The following is a 20465-nucleotide window of genomic DNA, read 5'->3' on the forward strand; positions in this document are numbered from 1 at the left end:
TACCCCTCGTTACAAATTTATTCTGAAGATCCCAGATTTAGACAAAATGTGGAATACATATTCCACCTACTCTTTGAAAGTGAACTAGCAACTCTATGCTACGGAGTTGCACACACATTGAAATCAGGTACCCATTTTCAAAATATGTCAGCTACGCAATTACTACAAAAAGTGCAAGAAAAAGATGAGGTTTTACAATCAAGCATTACAAATCTGTTAGCAAACATGTGTGGTACTAAAGAGTACTGGTTCCAACGTCACGGACATGTACATTGTATGATAAGAAACCTTGGTCCACCCACTTGGTTTGTTACATTAAGTTGTGCAGAATATCCATGGAAAGATTTACATGATTTCCTATGCATATCAAATACAAACAAAACAAACATAGATATACTAACACCTGGAGAACTTCGCTCTCCTGTTAATGTTTCAAGATATTTCCATCATCGCTTCATTGCTATGCTACACTTTATTTGTAATAAAACTGTTCCTCCCCTCAGAGAAGTGCAACACTTCTTTTGGAGAAAAGAATACCAAACCAGAGGAGCACCACATATCCACATGCTTTTATGGATTAAAGATACTCCTAAATTTGCTCAGGACAGTGATGCCACTGTTTTACAGTTTATCAAAAATATGTCACTCGTGAAATTCCATCAGAAGGAACAGAGAGTGATCTGCATGCACACATTTTTCAATTTCAAAGACACTAATGTGGGAAATATTGTCGTTGCAGATACAAAAATAAAGGGAAATACTATACCAAATGCCGCTTTGGTTTCCCTACACCAGTTACAGCAACAGGTCAAGTAAACAACTTCATGTCTTCAGTTAGACATAGTGTTAAAGGTAAATCACCTACGAACACATATTACATAAAAAGAACAGAGGAAGCAAAATATATCAATGATTACAATGCAATCATTGCCCTGTTATGGAATGCAAACATAGATGTACACTACATTGCAGACAATTCCACTGCAATTGCACGATACGTTACGCTTACTTAACCAAAGCAGAAAAACAGAGCTTCAAGACCTCTGGGATAACCTATCATCAGTCAAAACACTGTCTCAGAAATTGTACAGCTTAGGCATAAAAATGCTCTCTCATAGAGAATGTGTCTGCTATGAAGCTGCAGATTGTTTATCCGGTACTGCTTTGTAAGGAAAATCTGAAAACATATTTTGGCTAAGTCTTGGTCCTGCTAAATGTAGAAGAAGTTTAGAGTTTCAAATCATACGATGACATAGAAACAATAGCCAAAAATGATCACAACAGCCAAGACATTTTGAAAAACAATTTACTATACACATACTACCCAAACAGGAGTACCACTTTGGAAACCACGTGTCTATACCACATAGCCCAAAACTTCACATTCAAAAAAAATATAAAAGCAGATGAAAATGAAGGTAGATACAGAGTGACAAATTGTGAAGGCAGCTTAGTGAAACTTACCAAACAAAGCTTAATTAATCATATCAAATTATCATTAAAAACTCCTCAACATAAAGAACTATATTACATGTCCCATCAACAACATTTTAAACCATGGAGAAAAGAAGAAGAGTTACCAGATATCTATGACTCCAATGAAGACGCTTTCAAAGCAAATGAAAGCACTATAACCAATGTAAACTTTACCCAGTATAAAACAATGTTGCACAATGAACAGCAACACGAAGAAGAACTCCAGGCCCAACTAGATAAAGACACTCCCGACAGTAGTCAACCTTCTATAACAGGAAACCAAGAACCACTGGGACAGCCACTAATAGCAAATGAGGCAGAATTAGCTATGACAGAAGTAGAAAACACCAAGTGTCACTATGAAGAAGATACAGAAGACTTAACTGTACTGCAATCAAAACTGAACAATGACCAGCGTAGCATTTTCAAGAAGTAACAAAACAAATTGGTGTACAACATAAAAATAAAGAATGTACCTGCCAAAATTACAAACCTATACTACTATATGTCAGTGGGAAGCTGGTTCAGGCAAAACATTCTTAATCAAAATCATCAGCAAGTTCCTTCAACAATTGACAAACAACAAACAGTCAGCTGTTGTAACTGCCCCCACATGTTTAGCTGCCTACAACATAGTAGAACATCAAAACAAATTAGAATATTACAAACTTTCTACAGAGGCTGGAACTACGTAGAGTGTTAAAACAAATGAAAATGCTACTAATAGATGAAGTGAGCTAATGTTGGCTTTGATTCACCTCAGATTACAAGACATACTCAAAACAAACTATGAAGAGCTCTTTGGAGGAAAACACATTTTGTTTTCAGAGATCTTCTTCAATTGACACCAGTGAAAGGTGAACCTATTTTTTAAAACTCTTAGCAGCATAGGAAATGTCAACCTTTGGCAACATTTCCAATACAGAGAATTAACTGAAAACATGTGCCAGTCTGCAGACCTCACATCCGCCAACATTTTAAAAAAGTATTAGAGTTGGTGTACTATCTCAAGAAGCACAATCATTATTAAAAAAAACAGGCACATCCATGCAAAGAGAGTAAAAGAAGCTAATACTTCATCAATTACTACAACCAAAGAAGAATGTACTACTCAAAGTAACTCATGTACTTCTTTAAAGAAGCAACACACACTCCGAAGAAATGACTTGGACACAGGACTATCTGGTCCATTCACATTTTCAAATATAACTGGTGTAAATTGCTGCACAAATGTAGCAATACATATTACCCACACAATACAGACCAATTGTGTTTGCAGATGTTAGTCCTTCATAGAAATGCAAGCAACAATCCTGACCACACATACATTGTTCATGGAATAAGACAAGACTTGGACTACTGTGCTGGAATTGTGAAATTCACTATAAACTCACAAGAAGATCCACATGAATTTCTAATGTACTTACTACAAGTACTGGAAAACAAAAACATACCTATAAATGAAATCTTCCAGATTTCATACATGTGGAAACATACATGCACTCTCTGCAACAATGTGGCACAGGAACAAATCCCTAATGAACGCTTTGTGTATGTATCCATACCTAACTGTGAATCCATTCCATTTCACCAACTTGTACAAAATGCAAACCATGGCAGATTATGTACTACCTGCAATTCAGATAATAGCTCCACCTTGCATATACAAACACATAGTAAATATGTAATACTAATGCTTTTACGTTACAATGCAGATGGTACCAAAAACAACTGCAAGCTGACTGGATTCTCACATGGCCAAGTATCACTTGGTAAGAAAACCTTCACAACAATTGGTATAATCTACCACGCAGGAGCCACAACCAATGCAAGTCACTACACTGCATATATAAAAAAGAATTGTGGATGGTTCGAATTTAATGATAGTACCATTACTCTAAAGCAAAGATTACCAGCAAATCTTATAAACGCTTATTTGATATTCTTAAAACCAGAATTTAATAACTAATCTGTGCATAAACATTAATAAAACTTCAATTAGAAAACTATAAACAGTTAGAATATGCCAAAAGGTATCTAACAGACCCAAGATTCTGCAACAACCAAACAGATAAATCAATACCACCAAATTATAAGAAGAAATAAATAGTTAGAATATGCCAACAGGTATATAACTACCCCAATAATTGGCAACAACCCAACAGATAGATGAGTAACTTGAAAATATAAATAAAAAACTATAACCCGTTAGAATACGCCAACAGATATCTAACTGCCCCAAGATTCTGCAACAACCAAACAGATAAATCAATACCACCAAAATATAAGAATAAATAAACAGTTAGAATTCGCCAACAGGTATCTAACAATCTGCAACAAACCAACAGATAGAATATTAGCCAGAAAGAACAAATAAACACTGAAAACAAAGAAGGACATGTACTGTACCATAACAAAAAATGTTTTTTTTTATCCAACATGGATTTTATTTTTCCACAGACCCAATGATTTAAGAAACAAACACAGAAACAGCAAATTGCACAGTACCCTGGTTTGTAAACTACTAAATATGAGGGTTGAAATAATGCAGAAATGTCTATTATGCAATGTAATAACTCTTTATAAACTACCTACACTAACATGATCTTTTCTTTTATCAGAGAAGTTGAAAAAGAATATCTGCTCCAGTTTCCCAAGTCATGAAAAAAAATATATCCAATCACAAAAAATCAGGCCATGCACCCAAGACTCTAGGCCCTGGGCACAAACACCACAGCATATCACACCTATAGAATCAAACATTTTAAGTGTGCTATAGGGGCTACTGCATTTTTTTTATGTCCGTGGACAGCCGTGGTGACCGCGGACATGACAAACACAACAGGGGTGCCTGCCACCTAAACAAATACAGCATTTGATCCATCTGTTACTCCCGAACCCTACCGAAGCACTCTTACACAGCAACACACTCCCCAAAGTTGTATTTTTTCCCTGTTTGTTCCACGCCAATCAGCGAACATGTCGCATGTCTGCGGACATGTCGCAAGCCGATTAGCCAATAGGTGGCCTGTCCGCGGAGCGAACAGGGAAGTGTGTCCGCCGAGCAGACATAGAAATCACACATTTTTTGTGACCTACTTTTTGGTCATTTAAAAAACAAACTACTAGATGGATTTCCACCAAATTTCCAAAAGCACGCTTTTTGGACCAAGCCGCTGCTCCTGCCGCAAATTTATTGAAAATCCGTCCAGCGGCTTGGACTGTAGGCATGAGCAAATATTTTTTCCCATTCAGTCTATGGGAAAAAAAGACATTTTGGGACCCGCCCTCTAACTTTGGCCCCCCTGGACCAAACCTCACCATACTTTGCAAAACAATTCAGAGTGGGCCATATACATTTTTGCAAAGTTTGGTGAGGGTTCGTCCAGGGAGAGCGAAGTTATAAGCCGCCCAAAAAGTGCTCTTCCTATGGGATTAGCAACGTAACCATAACTACACTACCTCCACAAAACCTCTAAGGGGGAAGAAATATATTAGAAATATATAAGACTATTAAAGGAAATGCTTTGGGCATGTATTAGGAATCTGCATTCATTTGCGTATGCCCCACATGTGCTATAGGATAGTCATGGGTCTGTTGTATATGGAACAAGTTACTATATTGATCTCTATTAAGTAACTCCATTTGCAGACAACTGGCTACTGTGCAACACAGTATATTATGTATTTACTCCATGAAGAGAACTGCATTCGAGCAGCCTGTTTCCATACGCCCCTTGCTCTGTCTCCATGTGTGCCCCTGCCAGCTCATGCTCTCCTGCACACCACAAGCGCCATGCACCATTGCATGGAGTAGAGCATGTTTACAGAATGGGGCATGCCTGTTCATCATCCCCAATTGTTCTCATAAAGGTTCACCAGGGTGATGGTCAATAAAGCTCATACTGACTGAACCTCTCGGGAGCATGTATTCTTCTTCTGGTCTCTCTTTGCCTGAATGTACTTGTGTGCCTTCTTCATGCAGATCCCCAACTTATTCACATCTTCTATTTTAACCCACTCTTTTAGGCAGGATTAATTCTTCGTCAATTGATACATCGAGCTGTTTGCTATTTCTGTAAGGTGAAGGACTGGGAATTCTCAAATTCTCAACCGGGTGCATTTCCTTATTGCTTCACTTCTTCTTTTCCTCTGGTAGATTCCTACCCTGTCCATGTTACACTTCTTTCCTCCTTTGACTATTATAGTGTCTTGGGTTAGTGCCATGACAGTCAATGGCCAATGGCATTTGGATGGGTTGTGCATGGCCTTTGGAGGCGTACTTATTTTCACTGTGTCACCCATCTGTATTTATCTAGCATTCATTGAGTTGCGTGCATCAAGGTTTTCTCTATGGTGTTTTTAACCACTTGCCACACTTCTCATGATGTTTGAGATGGCCATGGTTTTCTCATGGTTCTTCTGGTGCACCCATTCTGGGTTCAGCTCCATGTTGGCTTTTCGTCCTCTCATCAGCTGGAATGGTGTGACTCCTGTGATGAAATGTACTGAAACTCTGTGGGCTAATATTGTTCTTTGTGCTGCTTCATGGCAATTTGCACCACCTACACTTCCTTGATCATGCGTTCTGCTCACGCTACTTGTCCATTACCTCTTGGGTAGTAGAGGGACTCCCAGATGTGCTCTATGATGTTCCTGAACAGGAAGTTTACCATCTCCGCCGCTTACAAATTGTACTCTGTTATCCAAGACTAAAACCTCTGGACATCCTTCTCTCCTGAAGACCGTCATGAGAGCATGACTAGTTGAATCTGTTATCTCGCCCATGAATTCTGCTTCCAGCCACTTGGGGGTGCAATCCAACAATACCAAATCTTATTTATGTTTTGCAGGCATGTGATACATGGGAACAATGAAGTCTATGCCCACTTTACACAGGGGATGCCCGTTCCATTCAACCAATGTCATTGTTGGGGTGCGTGTGGCATCCCAGTTATCTCCCAGGTTGTGTGGCAGTGGTAGCTTAGACAGTCAATCATACTCAACATTAAATGTACATTCATACAGTTTAGATGCAAGTCTAGCCTGCTTTGATGTTGCTCGATGTGACTTTGTTTGTGCCTCCTGGTGTTAAGATGTGAAGCAAATGCTTGTGAACCAGGCGGAGCATAACGTCCTCTCCAAGATATCATTTTTAAAGTTTTGCATGGTTCACGTGCAAGCGAGCATCTCCTTCTCTCCGACCAAGTAATTTTGCTCGGACTCCGTGAGAGGATGAGAGGCAAAAGCTACAGTAGAATGGCGTTCTCTCTACTTCTGCATCATGGTCGTTCCTAACCCATAGGCACTGGCATAGTCGTGATAACTGAGTGATTGTCTGGAATGAATAGACAGAAAGTAGGGACACTGAATATGCTGGATTTAATGGTATCGAATGCAACTTGGCAAGCCGTTGACCACTCCAAAGATGCATTTTTCTTCAGAATGAGCCTGAGAAGTTTGTTTTTTGCTAAACATATTTCTACAAACATGTCGTAGTACTCTGACAACCCCACAAAGAATTAGAGTTGCTGTATCGTGGTTGATCTGGGAGCCTTCACGATTGCTTTAACTAGTCATACGTTGGGATGTATTGCAGCTGCTGAGATAGTGAAACCTAGTCATTCGACTCCAACATTTGGAAAATGCATTTTTCTTTGCTCAATGTTAGTCCACTGTGTTCCAATTCCTTCAGCAGTTGTTTGAGGGTGTTGTTGTGTGACTCCTCATCTTTCCCATAAACCAGGATGTCACCCTGGAAAAGCGCTACATGGGGAATGTTCCAGAGGAGGTTGGTAACTAGGAGCTGGATCACTGTGGTCACTGAAGAGAGACCGAATGGCATCTGTGTGTACTAGAAGGTGACTTCCTGTGTCATGAATGCTGTGAGTTGTTTGGAGTCCGAATGAAGACGGATTTGGTGATACATGCTCCTCAGATCCAGCATTGTGAATATTCTTGCATTTTGGACCAGTAACAATAATTCAGTGATGATCGGTAACTGGTAGGAGTCAGCTATAATGCACCTGTTTAGACTGCCTAGATCCATGCACATCCATAATTTAGTGCTGACTTGCTCTTCCGTAAGGACAATTAGACTTAACCACTCTGTAGCCTGCACTAGCTCGAGGACTTCCTGTTTGAGAATGAGTTGAGTTATTTTTGTGTCATCAGGAGAACAGACCTGACTTCACCGGTCTGGTATCTTTTTGTGAAATTATCCTGTGCACGTTATGTTTTAGCATTCACAGTTCTTCTCGGAAGATGTCCCTTTGAGAATTGAGAAGGCTTGATGTGGGTCCAATTTGATTTCTAGTCATCTCTGGCCCTCCCAACCAAGACCACTTGGCTTTTCACTGACACGTACACCTTGGTGACTTCTCTTGAATCCAATCAGATCAATTATGTGCCATCCACATGCACCTGCGTTAACAATTAGTGCATAGTGACAACCTTTATGTTATGTTATAGTGCATTCGTATAGCGCCTTATGTACAATTGGTATGATCTCAAAGTGCTGTGGGGTGAGCGCCCTCAGGGACCGTGCTTCGTATCAGTTGAGAGAGTAATGTAGCATGTAGTGCTTGGGTGCACTTGCTATGTGTGCAGCTGGTGTGGATTGCTCATGTTGGCTGTGTTCTAGTGCTGTGGATGTGAGAGATCAGTGTTACGTGCGCAGCATGGAAGTTGGTCTGTGAGTTTGAATTCTGGCTGCTGTGGGGCATGTGCAAGATATTATATGTGCTGCTAGGATGATTTTTGTCGTGGGGAATAGCTGCGTTCTGCCCGGTTGTTGAGGTGTTATATGAGCGATGTAGGTATGTGTGCAGGTAGGCTGAATTTATCGAGGGGTGTAGCTACGTTCTATTGTTTGTTAGTGTAAAGTGGAGGGTGAGTATAATGGTAGGAATGAGTATATGCTTTTACCGGTGGTTGCCATCATTATATGGGATGGTTATGGAGCTCAGTGCACCAGGGCGTGTGCACTGGAGGTTCGTGGTATTGGATTTCACTTTGGAGTTGGCCTCGAGCATTTGGCCAATGTTGCTTATGGCCACAGTTGCTTATGTTAAGCTGGTACATGGTTGTTAATTATTATTCCTGGCTAGAGGTCGCCTCTATTGATACTATAGCACCAGCAATACTTTGGAGGGTGAGTTCTGTGTGTGTAGCTTTTAGCTGCAAAAGGCAGGAAATGTGTTGGTCTCTGTGTCGATTTCCATGTCATGACTGCCATGCTTTTACCAGGTGAGAGAGAAACTTGCTTTGGAAACAGTTGAAAGTACATGTCTTATGGCAATATTTCATAATCCGCCAATGTGCTGGTTTTGTCAATGTTGGTCATGCAGTAAGGCTTCCTGCTCCTAGGCCTTTTATTCATGCTCAGTACTTTCTGTCCAAACTGCTCACAGGGTTCATTGTCATCTGTGTTGTCCTGCACAGCTGCGACCGCATGTCGTCTACTGGTGTTGCACATGGCAGCAAAGTGAATCAACTTGTGACACACACACACTCGTCTGGTGGCTGGACACGATCTATCACTGGCTACATGATTCTGATCACCACATCTGAAGCATTCCATACTTTTCCCAGGTCACTTTTTGTCCTGTGTACGTCTCCTTTCAGGCTCATCCCCTTGCCTGTATTCGGTGGACAATCTTCTTTCTCATTCTTGTCTTCTGGGTGATCTTTTTACTATGCACACCTCTTCTTTAATACTTGCTTGGCTTTCTTCTCTTATGGAGCTCAATGATCGTTCAACCATTTAGGCTATAGTGATCTCTTTCTCCAGTGTGGGATCATGACTAATCCATAAGGATTCTAGTGCTTTGATATCATAACAATGCACAATGAGTTGGTCCCAGAGGAGTTGATCATCCATGTTGCAGAAGGCACACGTTCTCGCTGGCTCCTTCAGTGCAGTTACAAAGTCATCAATGGATACTGTGCATGTTTGGAGCTTCGTGTAAAATATTGACATTTGAGCACTACATTTTGGAACCTCTCAAAACGGGGCTCTATTCTGGCCATTGCTTCGTAATGTGCATCATCGTGGGCTGACCTTCCTTGATATCTCTGCTAACACAAACAGTCTTTGGCCTTCCATCCCTATAGTCGTCCCCAGAAGTGCAGATTTCCACTCCAGAATAAATTCTGTCCCATCTACTGGTTCAAGGTACGTCTGGAATTGGGATTGTTTTGGTTCCAAGGAATTAGATGCTCACTTGAAGTGTGAAGAAATGCCGGTTGTGGGGTTACTCCATGCATGTTGTCTTGGTGCAGTGTTGTGTGGTTCACTTGCTTTTACCTCTGTAGTTCTGCTTCAGTGAGTGTCTGTCGAGGGGAGTGTGATGCTGGATCACTCTTCTGATCCCATCCTCGTTGTCATTGTAGAAATGTGCCTTAATTCACTTATGTCCCAAATGTACTGAAGATTAGTCATGGGTCTTGATTATATGAAGCAAGTTACTTTATTGATCTCCATAAAGTAACTCAATTTGCAGACACCCAGCTATTGTCCAACATAGTATATTATTTATTTACTTCGTGAGGAGAATGTCACGGAAGCAGCATGTCTCCGTCTGCTCCGAGCTCTGTCTCCATGTGTGCTTTACATCCCCACTGTATATTATATTTGCATGTTCTCAGCTCTCTCTTGTGTGCATAAGTACATCTACTATTGTTAAATAAAGTAAGATTATTAGATCCTACTTTCCTGACCGTGTTTTTAATGCATACCTCTAGCAACCCTAATATTCCCTTCCATAAGGTTTGTACCTTTCCTTTTCAGGTCTTTCTGAGAGGGTCTTAACTCTCTGCAAGTGCTATTACAGCAGTATGTAAAGTGTCCTTTATGTTAATAAGGTGCAGAAGTGTAAACAAATATTGTATCATGGAGAAATCTTCTTGTATGATGAGGAAAGCTCCTTCGTGATGTCAGACATGTTTCAAAGCTTTTACAACTATTCAAGCTGGGGAGACAATTATTGATTGCTGCTTTTAAGAATTTCTTTTGTTTCTATGCTGTACAGTGACCTTTTTTCTGCTTTTGTGCTACATTGCATTATGGTTAAAGATTATTGTAACATGGCTACCAATCCATAACAGCCTGTGTCTCTTTGATGACTTTCATTGGGCGATTGCACCTACACTAAAGGAGTATTTTCACAGGATCATCTGTTAAGGGTAGTACACAAAGACACTGGGCCTCATTACACGTTGTGCGGTAATGGAATACCGGTACCGGTAAAGATTTACCGGTACCGTTAATTCCCTAAGCCAATCACGACCCGAACCCACCGCTATCTGCGCACCCGTTAATTACGGTGCCACTAATAGCGACAAGGTCGCGGGCGCGCGACCCCCAGGCCGGAATTAGCGCCATGGCGCTAATACCAGGCCATCACAAGCCATGCGGACATGGTATTAGCGGCATGTAAAACACCCAAAAACCCCTTACCGGCATGGCGCTAATAACGGCATCGAAAAGCACCCGTTAAGAGACCTGAGCAGTGTACCCATCAACTACAGATGAACACAATCAGCACAGGTGCATGCAATGGAGACAGGCAGCACAAAAGAGCACACCACACCCCTACCCACACCCCTTCCCACACCAAGATGGTGCCAATAGCAGCAGCATGACATGACAGCCTTGACTACATGATAGCAGTGCAGCACCAACAACAACAGCCCACACCAGAGGTGACCCGTAACAGGTACCCATTCCTCACACCATACAGGCAATGCCAGCGATCCACTGAGGAGGTGGCTCCCAACACCTGTACGGAACCCACAGAAGCAGCAGGAAGAGGACAACAATATAGTACATCCCTCCAATGACAGTGCTCCGCTGCCTAAGCGGCCTGGGTGTGGCACTCCTGTACGGCCGTGTCAAAGTGGCAAAGACAACCATGGCATGTGTAGAGCATCACAAAATGTGCATATGATGGAACGTGCCTATGCCACCTGAAATTGACATGCAACCACCAGAAGAGTATGATGTGGCTGAGGATGAGTGCGGGTGGAATGCCCCGGCAGGACATGAAAGAGGCAGTGCCAAGGAGGCACACGATGTACATCAGCATCTGATTCTGTAATCTCATCATGCACCAAGGTGAAATAGCATGGACGTAGATGGGAATTGTTGCCCTGGTGCATGTTTCGAGGCCCACAAAGGACCCTGTCCACAATGAATGACACATACACAATAATGGAGACCACGCTTGGGTTTCAAACTCTGAACAGTGTATATTGAACATATTGTGGTACGAAAGTGCATTACCCAAACTCCCAAAATACACCCTTACCCCCCCTCAACACACCCAAACAGACCCTTACCCCCCTCCCCCCTCAACACACCCAAACAGACCCTTACCCCCCTCCCTCCTCAACACACCCAAACAGACCCTTACCCACCTCCCCCCTCAACACTCCCATGTGAGTCTCATGACGTGATTGTGTCCATCGCCACCTGTGGCACACGAATCCTGGTGGCCCTATTTGCCAGTGCCTGCATCGTCATCTGGTGGTTGTGAAGCCGTGCGCCGCAGGTTGCGCATAGACCGGCGCAGGGGACTAGTTTGGCGTGAACTCCCGGACGAGGAGGGGCCTGGTTCTTCCTGGGCCGTGAGTGGGCACCGACGCTCAATAGCGTCTGCTATGCGGTTCATGGCCTGCCGCAGTTGGGCCATTTCACTACAGATTCGGCTGGTGCATGCCTCCATGCCCTCCCTTGTCTGCTGTGCCAATGTAGCAATGTCCTCCCTCAGGCGGACTGTCTCTGCCACATGTTGACCTACTAGGCCACTCATCTCGTTCTGCCTCTGGTAGATGCTCGAGAGGTCATGTCGCATGGTGGGTGCTGGTGGGATGGCTGATGCACCTGGTCCCATTGCAATTGCATCAGGAGAGGATATCTGGGGGCTCCATATCCCTTCAGGGGTGGGTGAATCTCCATGACTACCCGGACCTGAGGAGTACCTCGGGCTTGCCAGTAAGGGGCTTGTTGGTCTGGGGCTCTGGCTATCGGCATCAATGGCAGGTGTGTCCTCCTCATCTGAAGGTGGGGCCGTGGCTGCTGCTTCACCCGTTGAGCTGGTGGCAGCAGAGTGCATTCCCTCGATGCTGCCCTCACCTGCTGGGAGACACACTTCCGTGGGTGCCACGACGGGAGCAGCCATGGCCTGTGGATGCGTGCAACTGGTGTTCCGGCTGCTTTTGTCCCTGTGGTCATGGACACTCGTCCTGGCTGCCCTGGTGGATGTGGCGGTGTCCCCTGTGGCATCCCTCCTTGCTTTTTTGCTGGATGTGGGAGCAGGTGTGGAAGTGCGTGCCTCCTCAGTGTCAGTGTGTGATCCTGCAAGGGTGAGAAATGTTGACAACCATCAGTAATGGGTCGACCTGCCTTGAGCAAAATGAATACGTCATGCCGTTCTATGCATTCCGGGCTCTTCAGTGTGGATGCAGGTAATGGGGATGTTGGGTGGGTCATGCATGAATGGGTCTGTTTTGTTTGGGCATGTGGTGATGCATGCATGTCTGTTTGTGGCTGGAGCCACGGCATTGATATGGACACATGATTGGGGGGAACATCACACTTCACTGTGCATTGTTTGATGCATACACTCACCTCCATCGGACGAAACGGCCACGCCATGCTCCATTTGTCCAACTCCCTCAATGCATTCCACCACGATGGTTGATGCGCATGTCTCCTCCCACTCGGTGAGCTTGATTGGCGATTCACTGCCTCCTCCTGTGCCCGTAGCCAGGTTGCGGTTCATGGATAGGATGTTCCGCACACGGAGCCGGAGGTCATCCCACCTCTTTCGGCAGTCTTTGACTGTGCGGGTTGTGGTGCCTACCGCGCTGACCTAGTGGGCTACCTCTTCCCAGATGGCCTTCTTCTTCACAATGGTCTCCCGACGCATGTCGTTGTTGAAGACGACATGAACATTGTCTGCTAGTGTCTGCGTTAGCATCAGGAGCTCCTCCTTGCAAAACTTCTCCTTGCGTTGCCGCTCAGACGATTTTTTAATGGCATTGGGCATCTTCACGGTGTCCTTGGTGTATTTCCCAACGTGGTTCCTGGTAAGGTGTCCTGGATAAGGGGGATGGCAATGGATTGTGTTTTTAAAGATGGCCGTCGTGCTCTTTCCCGTTCCGGTGCGATGACGCTATTTCCGTTTCCGCAATATAGCGGTGACCGCTATATTGCCCCTGCACCCTTTGTTTGGGGTGGGGGATTGAGGGACAGCAGCGTGGGACACCCCCGCAACCTCCACTTACAGTATAGTGAGCAGGGGTCACGGGGGACACCCCCTCAGCCCTAGACCAAAATTGAAAAGACCTACCCAACCAAAAGTCGACCTTTTAGACGTTCAAACATTTGGTAATACAGTCTTTAGGACTTTTGGTTGGGTAGGTCTTTTCAACTCTATCTTTGCCCGAAACCATGATATGCTATGGTAAATTAACCAGCCTTTTTTCTACATATCGCTGAGTGCTTTTTAACTTTACAGTGTGACATGCAATGTCAGTGTAAACTCAAATAAAATGCAGAGGTCACTAGGCTTTTCCTACAGATGGTCAAATGAAATGATAGTGTCATCAATGTGTATCAGTATCTGAAAATAAAGACACAAACACCTTGGATATATTTTACAAATGTGGAATGTATGGAATTCCCACACACAATTCAGTGTGTGTGGGAAGTGATCAACATCTTAACTTGGCACCACATCCCCCCGCCCAGTTTTTGCACACCATGATGTAATTTTCAATTTCTTTTTTAATTCCTTCTGTGATATGATGAATGTGCTTACAGGCTTTGCAATGGGGGACACTGAGTTAAGATGCTCAGCACTTCCCAAAACTGCTTAATTTCAAGGGTTGTGTTGCTATAACGCAGATAACTTTAACTCTCTTTTAACTAAAGTGTTTCACTGAATTTGAAGAGTTTGGTATACTATGCATTCATTTGGGCCCATTTGCCATGGCCTTTGGCCACTGTTCATTTTGCACCAATGATTTTAAAAACAGAGAAGGCTGTGGCCCATATCCCTCTCCCTACCACTTTCCAGATCCCACTAGCCATAGCCCAAGTCTATGGGCAGCAGCCTCTGTGCCCACTGCCCTTTGACTTTTGCCAGTGCCCTCTAGTCAAGGCCTACAGCCCTGCCCACTGTCCAGGTTGCCACAAATATTAAAAAAAACACAAAGTCAATTATACGGTACCCTCAGGGCCCTCTGTACATGGCTTTGAGTCATGGCCACGGTACATGTTTCACCAATTAAAGAACCATATCTTTCAGCCTAGTAGCTCTAACTCAACTTGCATGTTTTAAAGACTCTCACCAAGTCCCAGTGAGCCAATCAACTATACCCTTTTTTTCCTGGTCTGTTTATTCCGACAATAATACACAGCATGGCAAACCCTGCGATAATGGAATGATTGCCTAGTCCAAGGGTAACAGGGACATGCTCAAAAATTAAAGTCTTCTCCATCCTCCCTGAAACTCACCATATGTCCTGTCCCCCTCCTCTTTTATTTGTCCCTCCACTCCACTCTCTTGTGTGTAATCTCCTTGACTATCTCCCATTATTCCCTTTCACTCTTCAGTTTGTGTGACACATTTTCTTTTCTTATCATGACATTTGATGTTCCTGTGGGATTCTCACAAGATTCTCACATGTTTCCCCTGATAAACCAAACATTTTCTCCCACAAAAGCCTCCCAACATTTCTTTGGCAAAGCACCATGGGGGATATAGAAAAATAATTAATTCGTGAGCAGAGGCCAGCCCCTCCTCTGTCCAGTATTTTAAATTCTACTGGCCAGGTCTACCCCAAACCACCAAGTACCATGTCTGGGACACTTTGTACCCAAGTTGCTTCTTATTTGGTGAACATCCTTCCAGTATTTTTCAATGCACATTTTCTCTATAAGACAATTAATGGGAGTTGGAGGAAAACAGTACCTTTTTGTTGTCATAATAACGTTTTCAACTATTAAAGAATGTCCACTTTGGAAGGGCCAGGGATATACATTTCTATTTGAAAATTTCACCCAAATCTGTTCCGCTAGTCAGTTATTAGCAATAGAATTTGGGGAAAAATAAAGTTTATACACACAGGCTTCACCTTAACAAACATTATATTTTCACTGACAAAACTTGAGTTAAAGTTTAGATAAGTTTCCCACATTTATTGCAACAAAACCACTGAAATTGAGCACTTTTGGGAAATCAGGACCGGCTTAACTCGGCGTGCTCCTGTTGATGTTTCCCATAATGTCATGCCCCTCATAAAGCCACTTTGTATGTCATTATGAAGCCATCTCTTGTAATATGTATGTGCTCATAGGCTTTGCAACAGGAACATTCCAAGTTAAATTGTTCATGACTTCCCAAATTCACAGAATTTTGGCGTTTGTTGCGATAAATTTGGGCAACTTAACTAAACTTTAACTAAACTTTTTTCAGTGCATGTCAAGGGTTTTGTTGTACCATATTATTTTCTGTGCCACTGGCCATGACCTTCGGTTGTGTCCATTGTATATTTTACAACATTACAAGGCCACGAGCCATGGCCTTTGGCTGTGCCCACTGTAAATTTTACAACACTACCAGGTCAATGGCCATGGCCTTTGGTCAAAGCCACTATACATGTATTGGGGCCACTAGTCAGGGCTTTTGGCCATGGCTAGTGAGCACAGCCTTTGGCCATGCCAACTGTATATTAACATGACCAGCCTTCTTTTTTTTTTTTTTAAATCTTTTATTTGTTTTTGGTACAATGCACCTTTACAAATATTTGATGAGAAAACATTAAAACATGTATGAAAGAAGAACAAAAAATACATACAACATAAAATATGTAATTGAATGTACATGTAAGTAGATCGACTGATAAAAGTCACATTTAAACATAAAACAGCACTTTTTTTTCATCTGGTGGTTGTGAAGCCGTGCGCCGCAGGTTGCGCATAGACCGGCGCAGGGGACTAGTCTGGCGTGAACTCCCAGACGAGGAGGGGCCTGGTTCTTCCTGGGCCGTGAGTGGGCACCGACGCTCAATAGCGTCTGCTATGCGGTTCATGGCCTGCCGCAGTTGGGCCATTTCACTACAGATTTGGCTGGTGCATGCCTCCATGCCCTCCCTTGTCTGCTGTGCCAATGTAGCAATGTCCTCCCTCAGGCGGACTGTCTCTGCCACATGTTGACCTACTAGGCCACTCATCTCGTTCTGCCTCTGGTAGATGCTCGAGAGGTCATGTCGCATGGTGGGTGCTGGTGGGATGGCTGATGCACCTGGTCCCATTGCAATTGCATCAGGAGAGGATATCTGGGGGCTCCATATCCCTTCAGGGGTGGGTGAATCTCCATGACTACCCGGACCTGAGTAGTACCTCGGGCTTGCCAGTAAGGGGCTTGTTGGTCTGGGGCTCTGGCTATCGGCATCAATGGCAGGTGTGTCCTCCTCATCTGAAGGTGGGGCCGTGGCTGCTGCTTCACCCGTTGAGCTGGTGGCAGCAGAGTGCATTCCCTCGATGCTGCCCTCACCTGCTGGGAGACACACTTCCGTGGGTGCCACGACGGGAGCAGCCATGGCCTGTGGATGCGTGCAACTGGTGTTCCGGCTGCTTTTGTCCCTGTGGTCATGGACACTCGTCCTGGCTGCCCTAGTGGATGTGGCGGTGTCCCCTGTGGCATCCCTCCTTGCTTTTTTGCTGGATGTGGGAGCAGGTGTGGAAGTGCATGCCTCCTCAGTGTCAGTGTGTGATCCTGCAAGGGTGAGAAATGTTGACAACCATCAGTAATGGGTCGACCTGCCTTGAGCAAAATGAATACGTCATGCCGTTCTATGCATTCCGGGCTCTTCAGTGTGGATGCAGGTAATGGGGATGTTGGGTGGGTCATGCATGAATGGGTCTGTGTTGTTTGGGCATGTGGTGATGCATGCATGTCTGTTTGTGGCTGGAGCCACGGCATTGATATGGACACATGATTGGGGGGAACATCACACTTCACTGTGCATTGTTTGATGCATACACTCACCTCCATCGGACGAAACGGCCACGCCATGCTCCATTCGTCCAACTCCCTCAATGCATTCCACCCCGATGGTTGATGCGCATGTCTCCTCCTACTCGGTGAGCTTGATTGGCGATTCACTGCCTCCTCCTGTGCCCGTAGCCAGGTTGCGGTTCATGGATAGGATGTTCCGCACACGGAGCCGGAGGTCATCCCACCTCTTTCGGCAGTCTTTGACTGTGCGGGTTGTGGTGCCTACCGCGCTGACCTAGTGGGCTACCTCTTCCCAGATGGCCTTCTTCTTCACAATGGTCTCCCAACGCATGTCGTTGTTGAAGACGACATGAGCATTGTCTGCTAGTGTCTGCGTTAGCATCAGGAGCTCCTCCTTGCAAAACTTCTCCTTGCGTTGCCGCTCAGACGATTTTTTAATGGCCTTGGGCATCTTCACGATGTCCTTGGTGTATTTCCCAACGTGGTTCCTGGTAAGGTGTCCTGGATAAGGGGGATGGCAATGGATTGTGTTTTTAAAGATGGCCGTCGTGCTCTTTCCCGTTCCGGTGCGATGACGCTATTTCCGTTTCCGCAATATAGCGGTGACCGCTATATTGCCCCTGCAGCCTTTGTTTGGGGTGGGGGATTGAGGGACAGCAGCGTGGGACACCCCCGCAACCTCCACTTACAGTATAGTGAGCAGGGGTCACGGGGGACACCCCCTCAGCCCTAGACCAAAATTGAAAAGACCTACCCAACCAAAAGTCGACCTTTTAGACGTTCAAACATTTGGTAATACAGTCTTTAGGACTTTTGGTTGGGTAGGTCTTTTCCACTCTATCTTTGCCCGAAACCATGATATGCTATGGTAAATTAACCAGCCTTTTTTCTACATATCGCTGAGTGCTTTTTAACTTTACAGTGTGACATGCAATGTCAGTGTAAACTCAAATAAAATGCAGAGGTCACTAGGCTTTTCCTACAGATGGTCAAATGAAATGATAGTGTCATCAATGTGTATCAGTATCTGAAAATAAAGACACAAACACCTTGGATATATTTTACAAATGTGGAATGTATGGAATTCCCACACAAAATTCAGTGTGTGTGGGAAGTGATCAACATCTTAACTTGGCACCACATCCCCCCGCCCAGTTTTTGCACACCATGATGTAATTTTCAATTTCTTTTTTAATTCCTTCTGTGATATGATGAATGTGCTTACAGGCTTTGCAATGGGGGACACTGAGTTAAGATGCTCAGCACTTCCCAAAACTGCTTAATTTCAAGGGTTGTGTTGCTATAACGCAGATCACTTTAACTCTCTTTTAACTAAAGTGTTTCACTGAATTTGAAGAGTTTGGTATACTATGCATTCATTTGGGCCCATTTGCCATGGCCTTTGGCCACTGTTCATTTTGCACCAATGATTTTAAAAACAGAGAAGGCTGTGGCCCATATCCCTCTCCCTACCACTTTCCAGATCCCACTAGCCATAGCCCAAGTCTATGGGCAGCAGCCTCTGTGCCCACTGCCCTTTGACTTTTGCCAGTGCCCTCTAGTCAAGGCCTACAGCCCTGCCCACTGTCCAGGTTGCCACAAATATTAAAAAAAACACAAAGTCAATTATACGGTACCCTCAGGGTCCTCTGTACATGGCTTTGAGTCATGGCCACGGTACATGTTTCACCAATTAAAGAACCATATCTTTCAGCCTAGTAGCTCTAACTCAACTTGCATGTTTTAAAGACTCTCACCAAGTCCCAGTGAGCCAATCAACTATACCCTTTTTTTCCTGGTCTGTTTATTCCGACAATAATACACAGCATGGCAATCCCTGCGATAATGGAATGATTGCCTAGTCCAAGGGTAACAGGGACATGCTCAAAAATTAAAGTCTTCTCCATCCTCCCTGAAACTCACCATATGTCCTGTCCCCCTCCTCTTTTATTTGTCCCTCCACTCCACTCTCTTGTGTGTAATCTCCTTGACTATCTCCCATTATTCCCTTTCACTCTTCAGTTTGTGTGACACATTTTCTTTTCTTATCATGACATTTGATGTTCCTGTGGGATTCTCACAAGATTCTCACATGTTTCCCCTGATAAACCAAACATTTTCTCCCACAAAAGCCTCCCAACATTTCAACGGCAAAGCACCATGGGGGATATAGAAAAATAATTAATTCGTGAGCAGAGGCCAGCCCCTCCTCTGTCCAGTATTTTAAATTCTACTGGCCAGGTCTACCCCAAACCACCAAGTACCATGTCTGGGACACTTTGTACCCAAGTTGCTTCTTATTTGGTGTACATCCTTCCAGTATTTTTCAATGCACATTTTCTCTATAAGACAATTAATGGGAGTTGGAGGAAAACAGTACCTTTTTGTTGTCATAATAACGTTTTCAACTATTAAAGAATGTCCACTTTGGAAGGGCCAGGGATATACATTTCTATTTGAAAATTTCACCCAAATCTGTTCCGCTAGTCAGTTATTAGCAATAGAATTTGGGGAAAAATAAAGTTTATACACACAGGCTTCACCTTAACAAACATTATATTTTCACTGACAAAACTTGAGTTAAAGTTTAGATAAGTTTCCCACATTTATTGCAACAAAACCACTGAAATTGAGCACTTTTGGGAAATCAGGACCGGCTTAACTCGGCGTGCTCCTGTTGATGTTTCCCATAATGTCATGCCCCTCATAAAGCCACTTTGTATGTCATTATGAAGCCATCTCTTGTAATATGTATGTGCTCATAGGCTTTGCAACAGGAACATTCCAAGTTAAATTGTTCATGACTTCCCAAATTCACAGAATTTTGGCGTTTGTTGCGATAAATTTGGGCAACTTAACTAAACTTTAACTAAACTTTTTTCAGTGCATTTCAAGGGTTTTGTTGTACCATATTATTTTCTGTGCCACTGGCCATGACCTTCGGTAGTGTCCATTGTA

This window comes from Ambystoma mexicanum, chromosome 2q, assembly GCF_040938575.1.
Source record: "Ambystoma mexicanum isolate Mex_15411 chromosome 2q, UKY_AmexF1_1, whole genome shotgun sequence".
In the NCBI taxonomy this organism is placed as follows: domain Eukaryota; kingdom Metazoa; phylum Chordata; class Amphibia; order Caudata; family Ambystomatidae; genus Ambystoma; species Ambystoma mexicanum.